This window comes from Telopea speciosissima, chromosome 3 (assembly GCF_018873765.1).
Source record: "Telopea speciosissima isolate NSW1024214 ecotype Mountain lineage chromosome 3, Tspe_v1, whole genome shotgun sequence".
Classification (NCBI taxonomy): Eukaryota; Viridiplantae; Streptophyta; class Magnoliopsida; order Proteales; family Proteaceae; genus Telopea; species Telopea speciosissima.
Window position 1 is genome coordinate 59,622,365 of NC_057918.1, and position 19,112 is coordinate 59,641,476.

The 19,112-nt window shown below is 37.9% G+C and overlaps 1 pseudogene; it reads left to right on the plus strand.

Annotated features, from left to right (window-relative positions):
• The first annotated feature begins 1,234 nt into the window (after nt 1-1,234).
• Nucleotides 1,235-1,985, plus strand: LOC122655362 (annotated as a pseudogene).
• Nucleotides 1,986-19,112: the final 17,127 nt, after the last annotated feature.

Consider the following 19,112-nt stretch of genomic DNA (forward strand, 5'->3'; position numbering starts at 1 on the left):
TGCGTTGGAATTTTTTAATACCCAAACCCATGATTTTTTTCAACAATTGGGAGTTATCCAACAATCTAGTTGTGTTCATACCCCCAACAAAAAAGGGGTAGTGGAACGCAAGCACCGACACCTTCTCAATGTTGCACGGGCTTTGCATTTTCAATCCAATTTAGCATTGTACTTTTGAGGTGAATGTGTCCTCACTGCTACCTATTTAATTAAAGGAAAATTATACTACCACCCCCTGAGGTTTGTACTAAATACAGGGCAACCCCCTGTGTTTTAAAAATATACACCCAGCACCCCTGAGTTTAGGGTACTTGTTACACTCAACCCCCATCAACATGTCCGTTAGTTGCTGATGTGTTGGCCATTGATGCCTTAAAATGAAAAATATACCCCTAATGGGGTATGAGCTTATCATTTTGCCCTTAGGGAAGCCCAAATTTCCCACCCCCTTCCCCTTCCTCTTCCCTTCCCTTCCCTTCCCTTCCCCTGCTACTCGAACTTACATGCGATAGAGAGGCTACAGCAGGAAGGCACAACGACTAAGGGGTCGTATTTGGGTGCAACGGCGATAGGAGGCAGTGACTAGGGGGTCGCATTTGTGTGCAACGGCAACAGCGGAGGTGACAAGGAGTTGTTGCGGTGAGGTGCAATGACCATGGGAGTTGCGGTGGTAGGCGATAGGAGTCGTTGCGGCTTGGATTCACTCTTTGCTTCTCTTCTTCTCTCGACAGGGAATCGTCAGTGTTTGGCTCGATGGGGTTCAAATTCTACGGATCAGCACCATTGAGCCTATCGATTCTGGAATCTTCTAGAAGGTCAGGAAGGATGTCACGAGATACTCCTCTCTTCTCTCCTACTCCAATCTCACCCTCTCAGTCATGCTCGAGAATATCGTCAACAACATCTTAACCGGTGTCTACCACGCCATCCACCCCTTTATGCGTCTTGCAGATTGGAACTGGGTCTTTTTGAACTGGGGATCCGATAGCGGTTGACCTATCGGATTGCTAGTCCATCCACATCTCTCGGCTTTATTATGGGTAGAGCACAGCTAGGGTTCAATCTGGAGCACTAGATTGGTCTTCCAACAAAAAATTGGGACCTTTAATTGAAGAAGGAACATTGGAATTGCGATCCGTAGCGAGGAAATTGATGTTCATATCTTGTGAACCTAGTGGTAGAAGTAGAAGTGAAACATAGGAAATACCTAACAACTTCACTAGTGCTAGAGCTCTCTCTCTCTCTCTCTCTCTCTCTCTCTATTTAGAGAAAATAGAAATCCATTCGGCCATGGCAGTTTCTTCCTTTTTGTTCCATATATTCTCCCCAATACCACAATTCCTAAAATCCCACATCCCAACCTCCAAATCCCTAACTACTTCAACGACTATTCCATTGAGACTCTTCTTTACCTCAATCTCACTCGAAAGATTAACCACTAGGCTCCCCTCTTCTTCTTCATCATCGTCTATTACCTCTGCTTCTCTTCAATCCATCGAAGAGCTCCCACCAAAATTCCAAGAAATTGTGAAACTCTTCCTATCCGTCAAGGAACCTAAAGCCAAATATGAACAACTCTTGTTCTATGGTCGAAACCTCTCCCCTCTTGATCCCAAGTTCAAGACCACTGAGAACAAGGTTTAGGGATGCGTCTCTCAGGTCTGGGTTAGAGCTATCTCGACCTAGACAGGATCGTTCACTTCGAGGCTGATTTTGATTTGGTTCTTACTAAGGGACTCGCTACATTTCTTGTTCAAGGGCTTTCTAGCAGACCCGTTTCGGAGATTCTGATGGTTTTGCCTGATTTTGTGAAGTTGCTTGGGCTTCAGTAGAGTTTGACTCTGTCAAGGAATAATAGTTTCGTGAAGACACATTTCTTCGGTTGGGTGAATTCGACTGCTGGGAACTTCACCATTCAAGCTCTAACAATTCATGGAAGAAGCGTGGAGCTGCTGAGTTGGCCGGAATGGCGATGGCGGCGATGAAAGCAACGGCGACAGCGAAGGAGGAGGAGAAGCCATAGAATAGGGTTTGAATTGAATAGGTTTTTGGTTTATAATACTAGAAGAGGGCAAAGTTGGCATTTCCCATTGAGTATTATTTAACAGGATATTAGAAGAGGGCAAAGTTGGCATTTTACATTGTATTATTTAATAGCGTCCACTCAGGGGGTGCAGCTGTATAATTTAGAAACATAGGGGGTCGCTCTATATTTAGTATAAACCTCAGGGGTGGCAGTGTAATTTTCCCTTTAATTAACCGTCATCCCACTTGTGTTCTCTATGGGAAGACTCCGTTTAAAAATCCTTTTTAACAAATCCCCCTGTCTTGATCATCTCTGGGTTTTTGGTTGTCTTGTTTTGGGAGAAATTCAGTCGTTCATCATAAGTTTGATAAACGTGCATCCCCGGGTGTTTTTATTGGGCATCCCCGTGGCCAGAAAGGCTATCGTGTACTAGACCTCATTTCTAAAAAGATTTCTGTGAGCCGTGATGTTATTTTTCATGAAAATATTTTTCCCTATCCCCTTTTACCCAATCCAATTCCCAGTGGAACCTCTGTCCTACCCCTTCCCCAACCTGACACTCTTGCTACACCTCCTATCAATCCCATCCCCCCTGACACTCCATTGGTCATACCTCCACCAACAACACCAGCTACACATCCAGCCCCTACACTACCTGATATCACACCAACCCCTCCACCATCGATACCCAGCACTGCCACCCGCCCGCAACTCAATTTGCAGCCCTCGAGTTATTTAAAGGATTATCAATATTCTCTTATTACATTACCATCATCTTCCTCAGTTACAGGGTCAGGTATCCCTCACCCTCTTAGTCATTTCCTGACATATTCTCATTTTAATGAATCCCACTTCATTTTTCTCACCTCTGTTACAACTCATTTTGAGCCCAGTAGTTTTTTTGAAGCTATGTGTTTTGAGGAGTGGCGAACGACAATGCTGTCTGAAATTGCAGCTTTGACCGCCAACAATACTTGGTCCCTTGTTCCTCTACCATAGGGTAAGAAACAAATTGGTTCGAAATGGGTTTACAAAAATAAGCGAAAGTCGGATGACACCATTGAACGCTACAAAGCGCGACTAGTGGCCAAAGAGTACACCCAACTCGAAGGTGTCGATTATCATGACACAATTGCTCCAGTGGCAAAGCTTGTCACTATTTGTGTCCTCCTCGCTATCACAGCTATCTGGGGATGGCCTCTCCATCAAATGGACGTGAACAATGCCTTTTTACATGGTGATCTGGATGAGGAGGTTTACATGTTACCTCGACCTAGTTATCGTCGCAAGGGGGAGTCTCTTATTTGTCGCCTCCACAAATCTTTATATGGTCTTTAGCAAGCCTCCCGCCAACGGTTTTCTAAGTTTTTGACGGCCTTATGTGCTTATGGTTTTTCTCATTCCACAGCTGATCATTCATTATTTATCCTACATCGCCCCATCGCGACTGTTTTTGTCCTCTTATATGTTGATGATATTGTCATCACCAGCTTAGATCCCTCCCTGATATAAGAAGTCCAAGACATGTTGCGTGCCGGCTTCCACATTAAAGATCTTGGACCGTTGAAATATCTTTTGGGTATTGAGGTTGCTCGTTCCAAACAAGGTCTCTACTTATGTCAACGAAAATATGTTCTTGGCATCCTACAGGATAGCAGTTATACTGGTGTACGTCTCGCTTCCACCCCTATGAAATAGAACCTCAAACTCACCAATGACATGGGTGATATTTTGTCGGACCCCTCTTCCTATCGTCGTCTCGTTGGCCGTTTGATATATCTCACTGTTACTCGCTCTAATATTGTTCAGGCCGTTAATATTCTAAGTCAATTTATGCATCAGGCACGACAACCCCATCTTGATGTTGCTCATCGATTACTTTGATACTTGAAGAATACACCAAGACAAGGCTTATTTTTTTCGGCAAACTCTGATCTCCACCCACAGGCCTACTATGATTCTGATTGGGCAAGTTGCCCCATGACATGTCGTTCCACTACTGGATATTGTGTTCTGCTTTGCTCAAGCTTACTCTCTTGGAAGATTAAGAAACGACATACCATGCATATCACATTCTTCAGCCAAAGCAGAATACCGCGCCATGGCTAATGCCACTTGTGAGCTCACATGGTTTATGTCTCTATTCCACGACATTTGTCTTGAATGCTCTGTTCCTATTCCTTTGCACTGCAACAACCAGACGACCCTCCATATTGCCGCTAATCCTGTTTTTCATGAACGAACAAAACATATTGAAATCGATTGTCACCTCGTTCGTGAGAAAACCCAAACCGGATTGATATGACCTAGCAAAATTGCCACCGGTCTCCAACTTGTAGATTATTTACCAAGGTGCTTGGACAGGATCAGTTTCAGTTTCTTTCATCCAAGTTGGGTGTTCGAAATCTTCACGCTCCAACTTGAGGGGGAGTATTATCACATGCATATCATGCCCACACATGCCTCCTCCCATCCTTTTCTCTTTGTATCTATATTTGTCATGTATATGTGTATAATCCCAACATAGCAGTAGATTAGGGAGTAATTTATTCTAATTGATTCTTGTGACTTGTATATATATTCAGCCATAGAGATTCAATAAAATCAAGCTAATATAGCTCCATATTTTGGCATTGCCATATTTAACAAGAACACCAACTTCTTAATGTTGATTCATAACTTTTTTTTTTAATAGAAAACAAATTTATTCATCAGAACGTGAAGAATAAATTTGTCATGTATATGTGTATAATCCCAACATAGCAGTAGATTAGGGAGTAATTTATTCTAATTGATTCTTGTGACTTGTATATATATTCAGCCATAGAGATTCAATAAAATCAAGCTAATATAGCTCCATATTTTGGCATTGCCATATTTAACAAGAACACCAACTTCTTAATGTTGATTCATAACTTTTTTTTTAATAGAAAACAAATTTATTCATCAGAACGTGAAGAGCACTTAGTTTCAGAATTACAGTTCTCTAAAAACTATAGAATGGAATTAGGCCATACTGTCGTACATGTCACCAACAAAGCTTTCTTAGCTAAGGAGTCAACTATTAAGCTCGTTAGAAATTTTAATAAACTTACACCTAGTAAAATAAGAGGATCCTTACAATCCGTTTCCACCAACAAAAACTCCATACTGTTCGAGAAACCTTCTAGAAGATTGCTTATGATTGCTAGTGCCTCCCCTACTTAGACTGCTGTCGAAAAAGACTGGTTCCGATGGTTCCGGTTTCGTCACATATGGTTTTCCGGAGTAATCCCCCCCCCCCCAATCACCACACCTAGACCCCATCCTTACATTTTGTTGGTTTCCTGCTTTCTAGTTTCTACGTACAAAGATATTTAAGCAACAGTTGATTTCAACGTCGGCAGTAATTTCCCTAGTTTTGTTCATCCACAAAATTGAAGGTTCGTAATTTATGGGTGCAATGTCATTGTCCACCATGAATTAATATCTTTTTGTTTTTTTAGGTAAAAATCATGAATTAATATATGTATGGGGCGTTGTTCTCTGTGCCACAGCATAGGTTGCGCCCAGTCACATGGGGGTGGGCATAATGACCACCCTGCCCTCTGAATGGCAGGTTCATGTACTTGGACGCAGCCTGCGTTGTCGCAGAGAGAACATTCTCCCTATATGTATATATATGTTTTGGTAAAAATCATGAATTAATATCCTTCTTATCAATTCTCATATTTTGGGCAGCCAATGATTAAAAGTTCAAGAAAGTTCGGTTCTCTTTCAATTCTTTCTCGTCGGTAAAGTACGGATTCTTTGGTTCCTCCCTCTTTCTCTCGTATCGGGTACAGTTCATGATTGAGTCTTGGCTGATGGCTCTCTTTCTCTCTTTCTCTCTTTCTCTCACATCGGGTACAGTGTCATGATTGAGTAAGAAGACTTAGTTGGCTATGAGGAATTGTGTTAAGTGACATTGGAACCTTTAAGGAGTTCCAATAGAATGATGACATGTATATACTTATTAATCAGATCAGATGACTTGTCTTCATCAATCAATTGGTTCAAAAATTTTGTTTATTTTTATAGAGAGAATGTCATCTTTTTGATGAAAGAGAGAGAATGTCATCTTAATAAAATATCTGTCACATGACAGATCAGATGGGACTTGAATTGTGTCGTAGATAAGATTCAATGTCTCTCGCTCATATGTGAAATTTTAACTTAAATAAAGTATGTCAAATGACCTTAAAAAAAAATCAAGAAGGCTGTCAGGCTGTATGGCACCCATTGACTACCCATGAAGGACAAAATGACAACCCTACTTCTATGAATTGAAAATTGCCACCCTTGTTGGATACCCTTACGTGTGCTCGTATTACCCCACTCTTCATCTACACTTGTGTAGATGTCATGTAGCTAGACAGCAATCCTCAAAAAAATCAAAAAAGACGAAAAAAATGCATAGAAGTAGTCATCCTAGTACTATAATTAAGCATGAACAAACATATTGAAATGCTTACATATCAATACATAGAAGGCTATTTGATTGAATCAGAATATGAAATTTGACATTTGGTTAATCCAAATCATATATTATTTTATTCAATCATTAGAATTGTCACATCATCATTCTATGTGGTATAATGAGAAGGGCCCTAAGAGTTTTACCAAAAAAACATAAAAAGAGGGGTCATGAGATTGAATGAGTTTGTCTAAAAAATAAATTATTTTTCCAATTTGTTGTTGCAGTATAAGAGTCATGGGACACATAATTTAGCATTTCTCTTATAGTTTATTATAAATTCTTTGAGTGCCCACCCTCCTCGATCATGGTTTGAGGAATCGGTATCGGTTCAGACGATTTTTATTTATATTGACAGGTGCCGATACCAATACCCGATCGATTCCATATTGGTGGATTGGTAAGAACCAAGGTAAATGATTTTTTTTGTTTTTTGGTTTTTTAAATGAAACCAGACCAGGGCCAAATCCATCTGATCGATACAAGCCAATTTGGATTGGAATAGGATCAGTATCGATCAATACCAATACTGTATCCGATATCAATTACTAAATCCTTGTCCACTATTAGTGATATCCCCTCACACACTCAGAGCAACCTTTGTCCAGCTGTATCAGGCTCCCACGCCATCACCTAGTCAGGACTAGTAGGACAGAAATGTTCTAGACTAGGACAACTGTTTCGTTGTTATAACTGTTTCTCGTATTTAGTTTTATATTTATTCTTCGTTCACCTTATGAATTATATATACATGGCATTTGAGCCTTCTACACTCTCAGGAGTTCTTCCTCTTTTTTCCGTTCATGGCGACATCACCTGCTGTCGTTATTGATTCTCTTCATCCTCTTCTTGTGAATGTGTCCCTGCAACTTCCGCTAAAGCTTACTCCGACGAATTACGTGCTCTAGCACGCACAAGTATTTAATATTATTTAATTTTAAGGGAACAAATATCCTTGGGCCCACTTGAGTCACATAAACTCAAATAAAGCAAACATATTTAAAAAAAAAAAAAAAAAAAAAAAATGTCCATGTCTCATCATATGGCCTAATAGGGCTTGACCCAAAGTTTAGAGAAAATTTAGGTAAGAGAATGTCCATGCTGCCTAATGGGTGACTGGTTTCATAAACCAATTCTTAACTTCTCAAATTACAAGCCCATTTGGGCTGAATATATAAAAATATGTCACTTAAGCCTAATATGGGTTCAATACATTTTTAGGCCCAATTTTATACAAACATTTGGTTTTATATAAAACCCAGCCCAAAACCTATGCCAATTAAATAAGAGCCCAATACTAGATTCAAAATCCAGTCCAAAACAAGGTTTAATACTACAAAACCCAAATCGGTTTTAAAAGACCTGGGCAAGATTCAAAACCATGTGTTATGTAAAAGAGGCCAAAACCCAAGAGCCCATCTACAAGTAAAGCAAACCCATTAAAGTATTAGACTCATAGACAGTTTGGGACTTGGGAGAACAACTTAACGTAAAAACAGAAGATAGATAGGGAAACCCTATCCAAACGGGAACCTTATGACAACAGGAAACTCAACGAATCCTACACTGTCACTATAAATAAACGTTACAAACTATAAACTAACAATTAGGAGAAAAAATTTATTACACGAAATTGGTAGCGAGAGCTTGAAGAATTGTGAAGGTGAAATTGGAAAAACATCTTGGGCACATGGAGCCTTCAAATTATGGTAAGATTTTCATCTTTTTGTTTTTAATTCTGAATATATATAGCAAAATTTTCTTATCTTGATTATCTCTCTTTTTTTTTTTTTTTTTTTTTTTTTCTTCTTGCTTTCTTTTATTATTTTTATGCCAAATACTATTATGTTCATTATCATTAATATGAAATCTTCTAATTATTTCATGAGAGTTTGATTATTTTTTGAGATATAAAATTTCAGTTCTGTTTTTTGTGAAAAGGATGTTGTTAGTGTGCTTTTACATTCTTAATAAACCTCTCAGTTTCAGAAGCCTACAAGGCGTTCGGATTATTCAATATATATATATAAACATTAAAAAAAAGGGTTTTGAAATAACTAGACTTGTGCCCCATTCGAGTAGCGGTAAAGCTCACATTCCGGCTAGTGTTAATCCTGCAATTTTAAGTTTGCAGGAAAAACTTGTTTAGATTCTTTAATGGTGGAGGTGTTTTTTTTTTCTTTTTCCCAATTTACCCTGTAAATAATTATTTTTTTATTTTTAATATAAAACTTAGGGACCCACGTTACCGCCTCCCCTCCCCTCCCCTACCCCTTCATCTTTTTTTTCCTGCAACACCACCGCCTAACCAACTCCACCGGCCACTATCTCCCTCCAACCCAAATCCACTACCATGCCCACCCTCCCCGTCTCTCCGTCCCTCTGTTCCATAACATCTCTCCCACGTTCTTCATTGTAACCAATCTTTTTCTCAATTCTTCTTTTTCGACGCCTTTTCCTTGTTTCCTTGGATCAATCCAGAGCGAGATTTAAAGGAAGGAGAAGAGAACAAGAGAGGAAGAATGTAGAAATCACTCTTTTGATCATGGAGGAGTGAGAGGAGGACCAAGATCTCTGATGAAAAAAACAGGTGGGCGCCAACTCAAAGGAGAGAAAGTCTACATGATCTCTCTTCTTTGATGGGATCGCTTGGGTCAAGAAAGCTCAACAAAAATTTGACATCTCAAAGTCTGAGATCGTTCTCGCTGCCATTAACGGCTTCTTCTCAACTTGCCTAATATTCAATTTTATCACTTCTGATTTGTCGATTTTCTTTTCTTTGGTGTTCTCATATTATATTCTCTGCCTTCTGTGTTGTTGGATTTTTTTCAATGTGATTTTATACTTAACATTTATCTGTGCAATAGTCCCACATCGGTTCCATAAAGGATTGGATGTGGGCATATATAATATTGGGTTCCCTCCTTTTCTTTACCTGTTTATCAGGGTGAGTTATTTCGATCGTCAAACTTTCCTTGCACCAAGATCACTCATTTATTCCGAAGGAATCATGTGAGCACCCCTTCAGATTATGACTCCTGCCCATGGAAATCAAACAAAAACCCTAGGTAGCGTTCTCCTCTCATGTTACTGTACGGTGCAGTAATGCATTGTGCGACAGTTCTCTTCATTCGAACAACGAACTGCAACCAGAAAATCTCGTCCAAACAGTAGGAGAAAGAACGCAACCTGGCAAAAATTTGTTTTTGTTTTTTTTTGTTCGGTGTTTTCTGCTTCCACCATTTCAAAGTGTTTTGGCTCTTACTAATTTTTTTTTCTTTTTTGATCGGTGTTTTCTACTTCTACCATTTCAAAGTGTTTTGGCTTCTTTTACCATTTCAAAAATAAAGTGTTTTGTTGGGTGTAGTGGATGGCAGTCTTTGAACACTTAAACCTGAAGTGAGAGCACTAAAGAGAAAGAAAAACCCTCCAAAAAAGGAGAACCATCTTTCCTTTCATTTGTACAGACTTGTAGTTAAATATTTTGACTCTTCTCAATGTCTGAATTTACAGTTCAGATACCATACAGATTACAAAGAGTTGCCCTTTCTTCTTAGTATAACCTTTTTTCCTTTTGCTGAAAAAATACAAGAATCATTCACTCAAAAATATGAAAATTTTACAATTGAATTTCCTTCTGAATATTTATACATGTAGGTTAATTACATACGACTGAGTTTTTGTTTGATTTCCATGGCCATAGAGAAGAGATATGAGAAATAAAATCGGGTCGGGTGGAAGGGAAACCCCTTCCTAGATTTTTTTGGCTTAAAATTATCCATATCTTTTTAGACCGTCAGATATTATTAATGTCACATGTCATAATTTGAAGGGGGTGCTGGATCCTCCAGCTCCCGCTATAGCTAGAGGAGAGCCAAATCCCTAGACTTCTAAGTGGAAGAAGTAGTGACTAGATTCCGCCTCTCTAGCTTGTTTTTTGTTTCCCTTGTTAGCGTGTTGTCTACTTGAAGTTTTTCCTGTGTTATTGTTTTCTCTGCTCTATTGATGGATCATCACCAACTTAATTTCTCTTCCACCTCCAACCCGTATTCCGCCATCTCCACCACCTCCAGATGATGTTACGGAGGAAGAGTTTCCGGTCGATGATGATGTCTTCGTCTTTGATGATGAGTTCGAAGATAGATTGTCTCAGTGTCCGACGTTAACTCTTGATGGGCGTGTTCTTGTTGGTCGTCCCTACAGGAGACAAGGTGTGACTGAAGCTTTAGTTTCAGCCTGGAACACTAGTCATCTGGTCACTGTTTCTCTTCGTAGAAGCAACACATACTTGTTTCATTTTCTTTTTTTTTGATAACAAGAAATCTATTGATCTGAGTGCGAAGAGCACGTGGTAGAAGGATTACAAATCTCCTATAATTACAGAGTGGAAATAGGCCAAACTATCGTACACACCAGAGACCGGACCTTCCTAGCTAGAGAGTCGACAACAACATAAAAAAACAAACCCAAGGTATAACCCTCCCTATATGGCAGTTAAGGCCAATATGGGTTCATTACATTTTTAGGCCCAATTTTAAGCAACATTTGGTTTTATATAAAACCAAGCCCAAACCCATAGCAATTAAATAAGAGCCCAATACCAAAGTCAAAATCCAATCCAAAACACGGTTTAATACTAAAAATCCAAATCGGTTTTAAAATAAATAAATAAATAAATAAATATATATATATATATATTTTAAATATTTTACCCTTGGTCTATACTGATTCACTGATCCATTGATATGGGATCACTCTTGAATAAAGATTTAGGGCCACCAATGATCAGACGATTCCATCGATCTGATACCGATACCTAAAACCATGTTTAACAGTTGTGATCTAGTCATCTATAAAATTAGTTTTTCATAGTGTTTGCATTTCTCTCAAATTGTAGAAATATGCATTGTTCTCAAACTCTATCTTCTTGCGTCATAAGGTGTGGTCACCTTATTTGGGAGTGTGTTTTAAAGAAGAGTGAACCAACCAAAAAAATATAATAATAAAAAACAAAACAATGATAATAATAAATGAAAGAAAGAACAATATCTAGGTGCGTGCTGAAATGATCGCCATGCCCCCTTGATAAGGCAGAATTTTCCAAGGTGCAACACTTATTTGATCGATCTGATCCGATCAAGTTGAATCCAAAATGTACCACATCACCTGTTGATTTTGGACCCCTGACTCATTCAAAGCACTATTCTCATGACAAAAAATCCCTGGACAATACAATATTTTATGGAAGAGGAGTCTTGAGCAAGCACTATATATGGGACCCGAATCAATGAGGGAGTAGAGGAATGGTTTTTGTAAATAGGGATAGGGAAGCTATTTCGTGTGTCAGAGAGAGAGAGAGAGAGTGAGTGAGAGAGTTAAGCAGTTTGGTTTGGTTTCAATTCAATCCAAGGGAATTTGGTACTCAAACCAAACTTTCTTAGTTTGGTTCAGTTTCGATTCTGATTCGGTTATACCTAACTAGAATCGAATTTTGACCAAATTTATTCAGTTCCTACATTCTATAACCAAATTCAGACCTAATTTATTTGGTTCAATTCAGTTCAGCTTATTCAGTATTTTGTTTTAATTCCAATTTGACACCCTTAGAGAGAGTACCCTCCATCATCGTCTTAAAATACCTTTTCCTTAATTTTATTTTATGACTATAGTTTGGAAATATCATTGGGCTAAAACACTTTATATTAATTTCTGATATTTGTATTTTATTTTGGTAAACAGAAATTCATTCAAACAAACAGCATGAGATACACAAGGATTGGAATTTATGATATGTTTATGAATAATAATTACTTATTTACCCACAATTGATTATAAGTAACCTAAGGATTGTTAATAACTATTTTCTTAGGTTTGATGTGGTTTCTTTTGAAGTCGTGCTCCCTAATAATTATAGGAAAATGTATTCGCACATAGGAGATTCTCTAGAGGGGCAGAAGTGTTTATGTCATTTCAGATGGGCAGTTATGCTAATTTGATTACATTTAATGTCGATCATGCATGAAAACTAGCCATAATTATATTTAGAAAAATTTATGTTCCTTGATTTCTTTTTCTTGATTTGATAATGGTCTCTCATGTTAGTTTTTATGATTCATAAAACTTATTTGGAAATGAATATTATGCATAGTTGAAGGAACACTTGAAGAGCAATGTAACAATGTAGCGAATGACATTCCTCTCAATGGAGTATCTGCAAAAGGCTCCACCGCAACACCTATATCTTCATCTCTAGAAGTTAGTAATAAGAGGACACGATGGACCCCTACTCAAGAACAAAAGATGCTCTTGTCAAAAGCTTATGAGGAGAATAAGTATCCAAGCATGGGAGCCATTAAGACATTGGTGGTCAATCTCAATAAATATGAAAGGACGACTACTGAAGAGAAAGTTGGCAATTGGTTTAAAAATAAAAGGGAAAAAGAGAGGAAACAGAAGCACCAAGGTAACTCGCACCAAGGTAACTCTTCTTGTAATAAAAGAAATAATGAAAATTCTAAGGAAATAAAAGAAAATAGATTGATGTTAGTAATAGATGAGAACCCCATAACTGGGTGTTTTGAAGTAAGGCAAGTCCCATTTCCAAAAACTGACGTCAATCAATTTTCATTTCTCAATCCTTAAAATTGAAGTTTAATGTAAACCTCGATGATTATTTTATGACTGGATTCATAAACTAAGTAAGTGGTCTTGATTTTTTATTCTAAGGATGGGGGTTTTTATGGTCACTGAAGGAGTTTTCAAAACTTCAAAGATTATGTTAAAAGAAAATTAATAGATCATCGTGTTAATTTTGTTCAGCAAAATTCTTTTTTCTTTATTTTATTTGGTGATTTAAAAAAAAAAATTCCCTTCTTTGGAATGTATGCAAGGATGTTTAATTTAATCATAAAGTTATGTACTATCTTGAAGGGCCCTCCCTATTCATGTTAGGCCAAAATAAACAAGGTGAACATCAGTATAGCTATATGTACATGTTAATATTAAGCAAATGCTAGAAAGAGCTTGACTTCAAATACCTTTTTTTTTTTTTTATTTTGCTTGTATTTTTTAGCAATATGATTTTTGTTCATGTGGGAATCTTCTTATTGGAAATGTGTCCATAAAATCCATAAATAAATTGATTATTTATAATTATGATTGCATGGCAACGGATTGTCGTTCCCATAAATTTTCACTTTACATCTTTTCATGATTCAGGACAGAATTGGCATTCTGTTCATATGGTCATCGTATTGTGTGGGCTCAGGACTGTTGATTCAAGTACACAAATGTATGTGTACATATTATGTGTACATTGAATATGATCACATCAGAATCTTGAATGGAATATTGTAAGTTGCTTGACGACAATATTCTCATTGATAGTTTTCAATTGGTCTAAAGACCTGAGAGGTCCTTATCGTTGCAGCTAGGCATTATGGGTTTTAGTATACCAACGGTTGATGTCCCTCAGACTATATATCGGTGCACTGGATTCATGATGTACCAACGGTTAATGTTTCTCTCAATGGAGTATCTATAGAAGGCTCCACCACCACACCAATATCTTCATCTCTAGTAGTTAGTGATAAGAGAACACGACGGAGCCCTACTCAAGAACAAAAACTTATGAGTATAATAAGTATCCAAGCATGGGAACCATCAAGACATTGGTGGTCAATCTCAATAAATCTGAAAGGATGACTATTGAAGAGAAAGTTGACAATTGGTTTAAAAATAAAAGAGAAAAAGAGAGGAAGTAGAAGCAGCAAGGTGACTTTTCTTGTAATAAAAGAAATAATAAAAATTCTAAGGATATAAAAGAAAATAGATTGATGTTATTAATAGTTGAGAACCCCATAAGTGGGTGTTTTAAAGTAAGGCAAGTCCCACTTCCAAACACTGGCCTCAATCAGTAGCATCAATCAATTTTCCTTTCTCGTACCAAAAAAAAAAAAAATCAATTTTCCTTTCTCAATCCTTATTTGATGTTTTATGTAAACCTCGATGATTATTTTATGACTGGATTTATAAACTAAGTAGGTGATCTTGATTATTTTTTTTCTTAGGATGGGAGTGTGTTATGGTCACTGAAGGAGTTTACCCATTAATATATAATCGTGTTAATTATGTTCAGCAAATTCTTTTTCCTTTATTTTTGTTTGGTGATTTTGTACTGTCTTTAAGGGTCCTCGCTATCCATGTTAGGCCAAAATGAACAAGGAGAGTCTCAATATGACTATATGTACATGTTAACATAAAGCAAATGCTAGAAAGAGCTTGACTTCAAATACTTTTTTTTTTACTTGTAATTTTGGGCAATAGATTTTCTTTTGATGTGGAAATCTTTGTTTTCAATGCATCTCTTGTTGAAAATGTGTCCGCAAAATCCATGAATAAATTGTTTATATATGATTATGTTTGCGTAACATTTAACAGGCTGTGGTTTTCCATAGGTTTTCACAGTGAATCTTTTCATGACTAGGGATAGAATTGGGCATTTTGTTCATATGATCATCATATATATATTTTTTAATCCGGATATTATCTGGGACCCGGGGTAGCCCCTAAAATTTTATTAATGAGCAGTGAAAAAATAAAGAATACAAGGGGGGGGGGATATACCCACCTTACCCCAACTCGATAGGACTAACTCTCAAACTCTCAAACAAGGACCACCCTCACCCAGGAATCCATATATACAAAAAATAACAACCATATATAGCACCTAATTTTTAAGAATCGACAAACCCAATCTGTCCTCCCAAATAATACGACGAAGGGCCACCGAAAGCTCCTCTCTAGACCGAAACATAGAGGTTGAAGCAGTCACAAGCATAATTTGCTAACCAATCTGCCGTTTTATTACTCTCTCAATAAGAGAAAGAGATGAGAGGGCGAAGGACATCACAAAGAAGGGGAACCTCTTGAAACCAATACTACCAGGACCATATATTAGAAGTCTTTCAGGTTACGAAACTAACAATTGTAGAGGAGTTGGAATTAATATGAAAATAAAAAAAACCAAGCTCCGCACACAACCTCAAGCCACTGCATTATTGCAATCACCATAAAAGCTTGAGAATGTTGCTATCACACTCCCATCCCTAGCTCTAATGACTCCACTACCTCCCTCCGAACCTAGATTTCCTTTGGAAGCACCATCCACATTGAGCTTAACAGAGTTAAAATGCGGACACCAATAAATAAGAGCAGGGGGTTTCCGTTTAATTTCAGGGGGAACCAGCTCAAAGAAGCTAAGAATGAGTTGTTCTCTAATGGGGGCGTTTGTTTAAACTTCACAAGGTAAGGGAGCTCACTAACCTAGTCCTTCACCTTCTCAACAATTGTTGCTGCCGTACACCATTTTCTCAATGGCTTCTATTATTCCTTTCATGCCAAAGTTCCCACAAAATGATAGAGGGAACCAAACCTGTAATATATTGACATAACCCTTTAACAGTTGTGTGATTATGCCAAAATAAAATTCTGCTCCTTATATCTTGAGTGGACACCACCTCCACATCAAACAACCTAGCAAAGAAAGCCCATATTCGCTGTCGTTCCACCCGTAATTAAACAATGGATTGCCAACTCTCTTCTGGGAATCCCACAACAAACACATTTAGAAGCTAGCAGGATACCAATGGACATTAACGAGTCATCCGTTGGAATTTTGTCATTTAGGAGCTGCCAAGTGAAAAAAACAATTTTTGGGGGAAAACATTGATTCTAGATCCAATGCGCATCAGACACTGTCAGAGTACGCCTTATAACTTTACTCCAAGCTGACTTTGACGAGAAAATACCATCACTGGAAGGCATCCAAACCACTCCATCCAAATTGCTTGAACGGGTAAAATTACCTTGAATGATACTTTGGCGCAGTTCTGGGAAATCAATTTAATCTAACACGGCATGGTCCCACACCCCATCATTATTGAGGACATCCCTAATATGGACGAAGAGGTCCACCTGATGCACCCCTTAAACAAAATCAATAAGAGGGCCCCTCCTAAACCAGTTGGCCAGCCAGAAGTTGACACCGCCAACAACAATCAACCACCTGGATCTTGCAAGCATGAATTCCTTAAGATCCATGGCCCATCTCCATGATATAGAACCAACGGCCCTCATCCCTGCCATCATAATGTGCTCATTTTTAAGGAATTTAGCTCTAAAAAAGGAAGACTAGAGAGACCTTTCAGAGATGATACACCACAAACCCTTGAATCTTAGAGAGAGGCCAACATCCTCTAGCAGTCGAATCCCGAGACCTCCTTCCTCCAGTGGCTTACAAACCTTTTGCCATCGAACGCAATGATGCCTCTTTCCCCATTCTGAATGACCCCACAAAAAATCAGTACATATACTATAAAATTTTGCCATAACTGAGTTGGGAACATCTAAAGTGGATAGCACACCATGAACCGACATAGAAGAAAGGACATGTTTAAACAGCACTACTCTACCCCCTGATGAGAGGAGTTTGCATTTCCAGCTCACCATCTTATTCCTGATTTTAGCTAATAAATCATTAAAGAAGCAAATTCTGAGTTTGTCGGTATATAGAGGCACTCCCAAATAAGTGATCGAAAGAGAACTCCTAACAAAGCCCGTAATAACCCCCACCCAACTGGTCATAGCCTCTGAAGTCTTGGCACTCATTACATAACAAATTTTCTGCCTATTTACAACCTAGCCAGAAAAACCTTCATATCTAACAATAAATCCCAAAATTTGCTTCAAAGATTTTTTCAGCCCCTTAGTGAAAACAATAGTATCATCAGCAAATAGGCTATGTAAAATAACAGGACATCCTTGGGGAAGGTGATAATGTGCCGCTCTACCCTCAACGAATATAGACTTATTCCCTGGTAAGCACTTCTTCTCCTAGAATGAATAAAGACGGGGATACGGGATCCCCTTGTCTCAAATCCCTTGACGACTTGAAAATCCCATAAGGGCCTCCCTCTAACACCACCGAAAACCAACAACTTTCAATGGTTTTCTTGATTAAAGAAATCCAAGAGTTAGCAAACCTGAACCTGGTCAACACCATATAGAGGAAGTCCCACTCCAATCTGTCGTACGCCTTAGCCATATCAAGCTTCAACAGAACATTGCCATCCCTGGTCTTCCTATTTAGATCCTACACCACTTCTTGAGCGAGAGCAATATTATCATGGCTACACCTGCCCTTTACAAAAGCACCTTGCTCTTCCGAAATTAAATTTGGTAGAATTATCGTTAATCTCGTCGAAATAATTTTTGCAAAAATTCTATAAGAGAAATTACAGAGGCTAATAGGTTTAAAATGGCATTACCTCGGGGTTCTCTTTTTTTGGCACAAAAACAATATGGGTAAGCTGTGAAGAATTAGACTGAGAAGCCATCAGGACCAGGTGCACCATCGACAGAAAGCGAGAAAATTGCATCTTTAACCTCCTCCAGGGTTGAAGCTTGGAGGAGAAAATTATTCTTCTCCTAGGAAACCAGATTAGGTATATATTCTAGCACCTCTTCATCAAACTGGCATCTTTGAGAAGAGAAAGTAGACGAGAAGCGCCTTACTACTTTTGCTTTCACCTCATCAACACCAGAAATCCAATTACCTTCCACCGCTCTAATTTTATCAATCCTTGCTCTTTTCCTCCTCACACCAACATCATCTTAAAAAACCTTTTCCTTAATTTTATTTTATGACTATAGTTTGGAAATGTCATTGGGTTAAAACACTTTATATTAATTTCTGATATTTGTATTTTATTTTGGTAAACAAAAATTCATTCAAACAAACGGCATGAGATACACAAGGTTTGGACTTTATGACATGTGTATGAATAATAATTATTGATGTACCCACAATTGATTATAAATAACCTAGGGATTGTTATAACTACTTTCTTAGGTTTGATGTGGTTTCTTTTGAAGTCGTGCTCCCTAATAATTATAGGGAAATGTATTCGCATACAGGAGATTCTCTAGAGGGGGAAGAGGTGTGTTTATGTCATTTCAGATGGGCAGTTATGCCAATTTGATTACATTTAATACAGATCGTGCATGAAAACAAGCCATAATTATATTCAGAAAAATTTATGTTCCTTGATTTCTTCTTTTTTGTTTGATAATGGTCTCTCATGGTTTAGTTTTTATGATTCATAAAAAATATTTGGAAATGAATATTATGCACAATTGAAGGAACACTTGAAGAGCAATGTAAAATTGTAACGAATGATATTCCTCTCAATGGAGTATCTACAGAAGGCTCTACCGCAACACCTATATCTTCGTCTCTAGATGTTAGTGATAAGAGGACACGATGGACCCCTACTCAAGAACAAAAGATGCTCTTGTTGAAAGCTTATGAGGAGAATAAGTATCCAAGTATGAGAACCATTAAGACATTGGTGTTCAATCTCAATAAATATGAAAGGACGACTACTGAAGAGAAAGTTGGCAATTGGTTTAAAAATAAAAGGGAAAAAGAGAGGAGACAGAAGCACCAAGGTAACTCTTCTTGTAATAAAAGAAATAATGAAAATTCCAAGGATATAAAAGAAAAAATATTGATGTTAGTAATAGTTGAGA